The sequence below is a fragment of the Amphiprion ocellaris genome, chromosome 22 (genome assembly GCF_022539595.1).
Source record: "Amphiprion ocellaris isolate individual 3 ecotype Okinawa chromosome 22, ASM2253959v1, whole genome shotgun sequence".
In the NCBI taxonomy this organism is placed as follows: domain Eukaryota; kingdom Metazoa; phylum Chordata; class Actinopteri; family Pomacentridae; genus Amphiprion; species Amphiprion ocellaris.
The window spans coordinates 11,735,673-11,746,049 of NC_072787.1; positions in this window are offsets into that span (position 1 = coordinate 11,735,673).

Consider the following 10,377-nt stretch of genomic DNA (forward strand, 5'->3'; position numbering starts at 1 on the left):
GCAGAAAGCGACAAACATTTGTTGTTACCAAAAACTGGTAAGGTTGGTCCTCTCAGTGAATGGCAACTGAAGCACAGCGTCCTCGAGAAAAGGCACGAAACATTTTAGCCGAGCTTTCCAGATAGAAAGATAGATAGTGCTTTGTGCTCCTGACTCTGTACAGCTTTTAAAATTCTATTAAGAAGCAAAATGGATGCCATTGTCAGACAAGAGGGTGACGTTTTAGATCTGAGGTCAACAGAAGCTGTCACATTAAAAATTGCACTTCAGGAACACCTCGACACAATATATCACACCCTGCCAGGAAGACGTGTCCACCACCAGTGTCAGGGTCACGGAGAAAGCCGACATTCACAAGTTGTTAAGTCCACCTAATGAAATTTCACAAGGGCAGCAAAAATGAAGGGGAAGATGTGGATCTTTTCACTCCGAATCACTTTTGGCCTTCATTGTTTCGCTCCACACACTTCAGTGTGCAGTGAAACAGCCGCGACATGTAAAAGCCTCAAAAACAGCGTTTTTCTCCCCCCTTCTGACTTCACCCCTCGCCCTTGACGAATGTGCTCAGCTCACAGGGTGCAACTGTTCTGCTGAATGGCCCTTTCCTGTTGCTCAGCCTTAAAGCACAGGCGGTTGCTGAGTTAGCCCACCCCCCTTTCATATTATGGGATTGAATTGCGTTTGACCTTTGTGGAGAACAATGGCTGAAGGCCTTTCATTTTTCTGGCCTTCTAAGCGCCTAGAAGAAGGACCTCTTTACTCTGTGTTTTCACTGTGGTCTGCCAGTAATTCACAAACAGGAAGACAGTGTGATGTGTGTGCATGTGTTTGTGTTTGTGAGGGTATCCACAAATGTATTATTGTTCACTCTTTATAAGTCAAACAAGATATAAACCCTTGAAACAGAATTTTGCTGTGACCGTATTTTGGGGGCCACCCAGCCGGACTACCTAACTGCACTGTCCTAGAATGAAAAGGCCTACTGAATAGAAGAGTAGTTCATAGTAGTTTAGACGCAGCTTCGCTAAAGAGGCCACAGCAGTGAGCGGTCTTGCCCTGAATACACGATAAAAGGTTTACTGTAAATTCCAAATGGCGTTTTCTGCAACCCATACATCACTCATGACCATTAGGTTCCACCCTCACTTGCACAGTGCACCCTTCTAGCCACAGCTTTCCAGATGATACAGTACAGAGGTTGCAGTGGAGGCAGATCTGGCTTTGAATAGCCTGCAGCCAATGGATTTTCTCTGGATAATACAATGTTTGGGACAGAGAGGCAGGGATTAGTCCAGACGGATACATCCACCACCCCCCACATGCCCAATCTAATTAGACTGGAATCAGTTTAAGATGAAAGCAAGCCCTAGCATCACCGCACTAAATACTGGAATTAGTATTCCCCGCATGGGAATTTAATGATGGAGACTGAAAATCCAATCACATTCACTCCCAGTTTAGCCCCTCATGCATTGGGCCTGGACAATGACGAAACGAAAGAACAACAACAATGATTTGTCTGTCAATAGATATTGACCAACATCACATCTGAGGCCACTTGCGTATTGGCATTACTATGTTGTCATCATTTAACGAGGATAAACAGCTTATAATCAGATATTTAGACAGTCTGTTTCTGATGTAAACCTTTGTGACATTCTGACTCTTGAAAGGATCATGAAGGGAAGCAGCACGTTTTAGAACAAACCCATCCACTGGCTCCAGTTTCTGTCTATTTATTGTTTAATATGTTTCTGTGTCATCTCTGTAATTCCAATCAATAGTGCATGTTCAAATATACACATGTTCTATGTCTCTTGCTTGCATTTTGGCCCTGAAAAAAAAAACCCATTAATCTCCACTGTGGAAAAAGAGGGACTGCTTGTCCTCGCTCATTTGTTCCTCTAACATAGAGCACTGCATTTACACAAAAAACCCTTTAAAAGGAATTTGTGACGTTAGTTATTAATCAGCTCCTTACATCAAAGCCCTGATTGCTGCAGAGGAATTGAAACTGTCAAATTATTATCATGCAGACAGCATCAGATCCTTTTTAGCTCCGCTGAGTTTGTTTGAGCACAAGATTTGCTGATAAAACAGAGCGTACTTTGCTGCGCACACATATGAAACATTCTCATCGTCTCTTGACTTTATCTTGCCCTTATTATTATTATTTCCATACCTAAGTATATGCAGTCAAGGGAACTCTATTTTAAAACCACTAAAATGCAAGCCATATTTCAGCGTCAGGTTGGTGATTAACGGCACAGACTGGAAATAACTCCGGCACCTGGGTTCCATCCACCACACAATATCTCCTCCACCTGCGATTCATCCACCAAAGCATTACACCTGAGAAATCAGGAAACCATTGTCCCTCGTGCACAAATACTCAACATGAAATCTTATTATTTATTGCTAGCTATTTTTCGTGGTATGCACCAAAACAGAACCTGTTGTTTTTCTGGTAACAGGTGTAGTGCAACTTCTCAACTGATCCAACAACTGATTCTGCAAAACTTTGCTATGTTTTACCCACAGGAGGGAATTCAGCGTGATTTTTTTAGTAAATGAGGACATAAATATTGTTTGCACAGTTGGCTGCAACCATCAGTGGGGAGGAGGGAATAGAAATAGGCAACAAAAGGCACAATTCTTGTAGTGACGCACTTTCTAATGTGCAAAATAAACATTAACAGCATTTTCTCAGCATTTAGCCAAGTGTCAACAAAAGCCACACACAAACTAACATATGAAACCGGCAATCTAATCTTTTTTCTAAAGATATTTCTTTTGGCCTTCCTGCCTTTAGTGTTTACCACTGCAATACCTCATTTCTGAGGTATAAAAGGAAAGGAAGAAGGTGAGGAAAATGGAGGGGGCAGGAGTACACCTGCCTTATTATTGCATTGTGGATGAAGGATACAATCACTGCTGGCATTTCTACAAGACACACAGCCAACTAACACATATTTTAAAATGAAAAAGAAGGAGGGGGAGGTGTGTGAGAGAAAGGGAGGGATGCCCGGGAGAGAAGGAAAAAGAGACGAAGACAGACAGGCCAACAGGTTGACAGAGACTGAGTGTCAGGGACAGAGAAAGAGAGGGAAAGAGAAAGAAAGACAGAAACAAAAAGAAAGTGGGTGATATAGACAGTGAAATGAGCAAGTGATAGAAGTAAAGTGAGAGTGAGAGCAGGAGAGAAAGAAAAGGAGGGGCGACCTGAGAGAAATCAAACATGGGCTCAGTGCAACTGAGGTACGTCGGCAAACGAGCATGTTATGGCAGCCCGCTGGGACTTCCCCGGCAGATCGTGCTGTTTCCCAATCTGTTCTGAAGAGCGGCACAGCCCCACACGGGGACGTGTGAAGGCGTCAAGATGGGATTGCTTAAGACAGATGAAACAAGGTGGTTTTTGATGCCATCTCGAGCGGACAAAAGCCTGATTTCCTGTTTTGCCTGTGACACAAAGGGTGCTGTGTAGTTTGCTGAACAGTTCAAGGCTTTTTGTTGTCAGGGCTGTAAATAACTAAACACATGAGAGGTGAAGTTATGGAGGGAGGGCTGAGATCCACATGCCAGAAAGTGAAAAATATGTGACACATTTTCTTTTTTTGGCATTTATGATGCTTAACACCTGTAACAAACAAATGATATTACAGTCCTCTCATCAGTTCCTTGCACGGTTTCCGTCAGAGTGAAAACAACTCAAAATGTGAACCTTTTGGCACTTGACTCTGCACAGCCGCAGCTTTCTTTACATTCACTGGACCCCTGAAACAATACCGCAGTAACAGAGATCATCGTGTCAGGCTTCGTAATATTACTTTACATTTTAAAGGGCGCTGAGCTGCCAGGCTAAGGATTTTACAAGGCATGCCGAGTCGTTGGGGAAATAAGGGAGCAATGGAGGAGGGAATGAAGGAATTTTAGGGGGTGATGGGATATGTCTCACTTTTTGTTCACGCACACACACATATGTGCTCACAAACTGGAATCATACCGTGTGCAGTGGAAGAGCAGGCGGTGAGGAAATGGAAGCTAAATATAAAGTGACACTATGCATTCCCCAGGTCATTCACAGGCCCGGCTCCAAATCACAACGCTCCATAGCTCGTTGTTCATCACACACACAAACCCAGAGTCGCACAAAGAAAATTTTAAAACAGCCAAATAAGCATTGGCTGTTATTTATAGAAACACCGGTGAACATATGAGGAGATGTGTTGACATCAAATTGGCTCAGATGCTGGGCATTATTAAGGTCCTCTTTGTATATCAACTCAGCATCCTGGCAGGAACATTTGTAACAAAAAGCTTTTTTAATGTTTAAATGAAAATTTTAATGAGAGCCTGTGTTGCTTTTCCTTTCGATGTCTTTAAGAGCCCTCTAAATCATTAAAACTTGCTCTTTCTTTGATTTCAAGGTCATTTGAAGAAATAAGGCAGCCTTAAGTGGCCCTCGGACCAAAAGTGGCCTATATGCCAAAGACCGCAAATGAATGTAGCCTAATGCTTTTTAATTTGCATTCATCTTTAAAAACACAGAAGAGCCATCTCCAAGTTATAATAGGCTGAGATGGCAGTTGGAGGCCCTCTAGTCATTAGTAGCAATGCAGCTCCTCTGAAATGAAGGCCTTTCTCATCTTATTTTAACTTAGGCCCATTACTACAAAGATGCATTAGCCTGTTGTCCATTCTTCATTTGTGTGCGTGCAATACTTCTGCCTGGCTATGTCTGCGTGTGCACACATACGTTCACATGTGTGTATAGATTCACGTCCTTCTCCTTCCTGTGAGCGAGAACACATGCAACACCGCCATTCAGCAAACACATGCACGAAAACAAAAGACGCTAGAAGCAGGGACCTTAGGAGGAGACGACATGCATTGTTTGTTTAATCACGTGTTATGAGATGACTCTCTGTAATTATGTTGTCATCTGCCCGCTTCAACACGGCAAAACTGGGCCGCCCCAGCATGCCTTGCTCCTCGCTCGTAATTCCACACTTCAAGCTTTAATGGTCAAAAGCGAGAAAAATTAGTTTTTTTCTCTTCTCCTTCTGTCTTTCATCTTTACTCCTTTTTAAAATATTTATTATTATTATGTGTGGAGACTGAAACTGCGTCTTTTATTTTTTTTGGAGCAGTCACATAAAGCCTATTTGACAGGCACTATGTGTCAGCTCCCAGTGCATATGAGTGTAAGGCAACAGATGAACGGTTTTTACGTACTATACTGAACTGATGAGATGGCAAATAACAGTGTGTCCTATTAAAACACACCAAGACGGGTCTTTCTTATTTTGTCCCCCATCCTTTCCTCTCAATTTTCCTTCATGTCTCCTCCTCTTCTCTGTTCCATTTCCTTGCTGCTCTTCCTCCTCTTTCTTTATCTCCCTCTATTCTGTGTGTGTCCTTCTCTCTTTCCCCTCTTTTCCTTTCTCTCTCTCTGCTCAGCGATAGGTGGTGTGAGTCTGAAGAAAAAACTGAACATCTCCAGTGAAATTGGTTTTCTGTGGGGAAACTGATGGATCACTCTGTGTTCCTGACGGGAGTATAGGGGATTGTTTATGCCAGACGGACAAATACATGTATACACACACACACACGTGCACACACATATGCAGGGATGAGAGGACAAGGGGCTTGTTTATGCTGAAGCAGAATGAATTTTTATGAGCTGTAGATTGCTGTTTATGGGGAAATACACTTTTAAGCTGCAAGAGATGTAATCTAGAGTGTAGCATGACCAACAATGAATTATGGTTTGGGAGGCAACAGCTGCAGCAGCCTTCCTCTCACCCTCCATTTTCTCAGCGCACACATACAAACGCACTCAAACGCACAGATTAGCAGCGAAAATGTTACTGCTTTTAGAAACAAATGGCTTCATACGCCCAGTAAATCGGGCACATTTGAATACACACAGAGAGATCATGAGCATCTAACTGTACACTAGAGGTTGGTGGTGACATGCAGCTGATGTGCAATTGTGATTTTTTTTCCTTTTATGACACTGACATGCCCAAAGTATGTATAAAAAACAAAACTACAAAAAGAAAGTTCAATAAAATTGGAATTTCTCAGTGCCACAGTGTCTTTGTGTTAACCTGTTTTCAAAATGCACTGTACAAGAAGTTAAACAAAGGCTGTATTCCCATTTTCAGCCTGAACAGTGTTGTTATCATCATTTCTTTAATACCAGCAACCTCTATTACAAGAAATGAGAAATTATTCCATTACAAGCCATCTCTCCCCTTCTCTTCCTCCACAAACACATCCATGTAGTAGTAGATATGCACTGTGTGACTGATGGAACAGAAGCTCGCTTGTATTGTTATTCCAGAATCAGATGTAAAATTGGCCAAACATGCGCACAGAAAGTTTAAATTTCACACCACAGAGCTTTCACTGCATGCCTTCTTGGATTCTACACAAATGCACACCAGGTACAAGACTAATTTCGAAATATTTACAACACACAACCTCCCTTTTACCATTATATCCCGGCTTTTTCTGCTGACCTCTTCAAAGCTTTTCACTTCCCAAACTATTCTGTGCATCATATCCTCCAGCACTCATTCACACATCAAACTATGGACTGTGACATGTGCCATAAATGCGTTTAATAATGATATGTATAAGGCTAATATCAAATGTGCAAACAAGTGACAAAGCTTTAATACAAGAAATAAACAGAGACCAGTACTAGTTATTTTTGATAAAGACTGTTCTGTAATTTAATATATTTTTTCGGATGTGATCATACTCTATGAAATATTGACTGAGACCACAAAACTGTGTTGTTGCTCATGAACAAATGTGACACTTCTATTCGGCGCAGGCATCATAAAAGGGATCCTTGATTTCACCTGGCGTATCATTACTGAACAAAGGTTGAATAAAAACTACAATGACAAAAATTAGTAATGCCAACCAGACAACTTCTTTTGCAGTCAGCTCATATAAATGTGTGCTGAGAAGAAAAAAAAGGTTTTTATTCAGAGATTAAATTCATTCCCTGTGTCTTTTTTTTTTTTTTTGTCCCTAGTTTTTATCAGCACTCATGCAATAACTCGAGCGGAGAGATGGAGCAAATGTATTCCACCCATATGTATGAATGAATGAATGAATGAATATGATTACCAAGTCTTGGACCCTCTCAAGGACAAAGTGTTGCGTTCCATTTGTGTATGCTGTTAACCGCCTTGTATGTGTGTATATTTGTGTTGTGTTGTGTTGTAACGCATTTACCTTTGTCCATGTCTCAGTTTTGACTGAATGAATGTTGCTTTGAATTAGAATTTTGGTATGTTTGTGCGGGTGTTTCATGTGCAATTAAAGTCTCACGTGTGTGCGTGAGGTTGTCCTCCAGGACTTCTTTTTGTGGTGTAATGACAATTCAATTCCTCCCACAGTGCACACACAAACCCATCTTTCCCTGCTTCCGTCCCTCACCTCCTCAGTGGCAGTCACATTCAAATGCAGCCGTTTGCAGGTGACGTACCCAGGAAAGGCTGTCCTGTAATTGTGTCACTCCGTCTTCCTGTGGTGAGGTAGCTGGTGGCTTGCTGCCTACCGGCCTGCGACTCACCAGAATTACCAACTGAGGGGAGAGAGGGGTGAGGAGGGAGGGAGGGAGGGAGAGAGGAGGGGTGCCATTAAAATGCAAAATCACCACTGCGGTGCAGTGCGGTGCCTTGCACCGCACTTTTTCTCCAAGGCAGCCATCTTATGATGGAATGAGTATGTGTTTGATGGTGTGTGAATGTGTGTCCGTTTGACTCTGTGCATGTGATTGCACGCGCGCATGCATCTGTGTGTCTGTGTGCTTGATAGAGTGTAGAGTTGAACTGCGGCGAGGAATGGTGAGATGGTGCGGGGTTGTGTGTGTGCGTGTGTGTGTGTGTGTATGTGTGAGGCAGGGGTGATAAATCAGAGCTAGGTAAAGGCTTTTTAATGCAGCGGACCCCTCTCCCAGCCTCCATCTTCTGTCAGGGCTCAGTAAAAGATGAGAGCCCCCTGGGGAACAGCACTAGCCCGCAGCATAGCAGGGCTACACCGCAGGTCACACACACACACACACACACATGCACACACACAGGGCCAGACACATAGCCACTGACTGGGCCTTGTGAATGGGTGAATACATGAATAACTGAATCTACTGAATGCATGAATATATAAATAAAAACCTTCCACGGGAGCCACGTTTATTGATGAACAACCCCAAATAAATGTGTTTTTCAAATGATTTCCAAATGAATTCCTAAATGATTTATGGTCGGTGATATTGCATTTAGATCAGAGAAAATATTTTCGTAGAAAACAAAATGAATATTTGGTTCATTTCTGTTTGTGCTCCTAAGGTCAAACAGAGTCTTTGTCGATGATGTTGGTTGAGTCTTGAAGCGGCCCCAAGTTTCAGGGGGCCGGATATGAAAAATATGTGGAATTTGCCAACATCTGACAATACTTAGTTGGCAATATATCTCCTGTCTGATAGAAAAATGTGTTCTGAATTGCAGATACGCTCTCTTTTCTGGCATACCTTTTTAATTTGACTTTGAGGGAAAACACGCTGGGCTCCGAGATAGACAAGGAGAGATATGACTGCTGAATGTTGTGTAGGCCTTTGTGGATGGGGCAGAGAGGACTCCAGCAGCTTGGCGCAGAAGACAAGCACAAACACTTGAGAACATAATACTTGACAACGAGCCCAGAGTGTCAGTTAGGGGCCCTACAGAGAGAAGTCTGGTGTGTTTGTGAAGAGGATGAAAACTGAGAATATGGAAATGCCAGACAGAGCTGATTTTTAGCTAGAATTTCAGAAAATCTGGGTTTCAGATTTATGCAGTTTTTTCATTAGTTCATCAGGTTATTAAACAATATAGCATTACTTTGGACAATTATTTTTTCTTATACAAATTATTTTTTTCTAGGATGTAGCTGAAATTATGTAAAGAAAAAAATGGCAGCATACAATAGCAAACAACCTGCCTCAGGTTGCATTTTGTATATTATGTCACACTATACTAAAATGTCAGTTATTATGTTCATATGTATTGATTCAGTGAGTGTTAAGTACAACATAAATGCAAAATGTAGTTGAACTGGCCCCTATTAGAACAATCTTCTCACCAGGCCATTATACTCATGTTAAGCTAAAGCATTACACATCAAACGTCTGAGAGTGAGTCTGAAATCATTACTAAACTTCAACAGAAAATTAGGGAATTACATCACATTATAGCATCAAGACAGATAAAAATGATTACAAACACTATACCAGTTAAAACTAAACAAACTACACAACACCACATCCAAAACCATCCACACTGGAGGTTTACACCTCACGTAGTACGACAGAACAACCTAATAGTTGTTTTTTTCCTCGGGTTACTGCTCCATGTTCACTCAAGAGTCTATCAGCTCTGACAATGCGCAGCTCCGCTTACAACTATGTGCTTGTGTGTTTAGAAGGTGCAGTTCAGTTTGTACTGTACTTTGTGCTGAGATGAGAAAGGTAATGCGAATGTTTGTGTGTTTATGATTCTTTCTTGTGCATGTGTGTCTCCGTGCATCTGTTGGACTGAACAGGTTAATGCTGGTTGACACATGCGGTTCACTGATCTCCTGGAGGAGTCGAGACTCGCAGCAAAACCTTCACACACAGGTATCCATGGCAACCACAAAAATTATATTTCTTCCTTCCCCAGCAAGCTGGAGATTCCAAGATGCTGAAATGCACAAATACATTGTCATTACCTGGCTGCCTCAGACTTAACAGGGTTAGGCCTTTGCTGCATGCTGTTCTCATTGTTCAGCGTCGCCTACACATGTAATTTAGAAATTCCTCTTGTTACCTTTACCCGGCAGAAATGCCATACTATCTTTACATACTCTTTGCCCATGCAAGGTCCCTTTCCTAAAATTCCATCCATTCATTGCTATTATTCTGTTTCTACATATTTTCTCTTCCCACTTGGCTCTGGGATGTGAAATATTAGAATTTATCATTGAACTGAAGTAATGCTCACCACAATGGCATGACATTATCAAATATTAATGACTCTTTACATGTTCCTGCTTGTATTTGGCTGTTTGTGTGTATTGAGGGCCTTGTAGTAGCAATGATTGACAGACGATGGGGAATAAAGCTCTGGTCGATTTCCACGATCTTCTTCTGTTGTTGCTGACAACTTCTGGTTGATTGCACAATGATTAGAAGCTTTTTTTTTTCTTGACTCAACAACAATACACATTTATGAAAATGAGTTTAAAATAAGAGTACCGCAATATAAAAGTGTCCATCCACTCAATATATTGTTGCTCAAACAAAAGGAGGTAGAAACACAAATCACTATTTTTGAA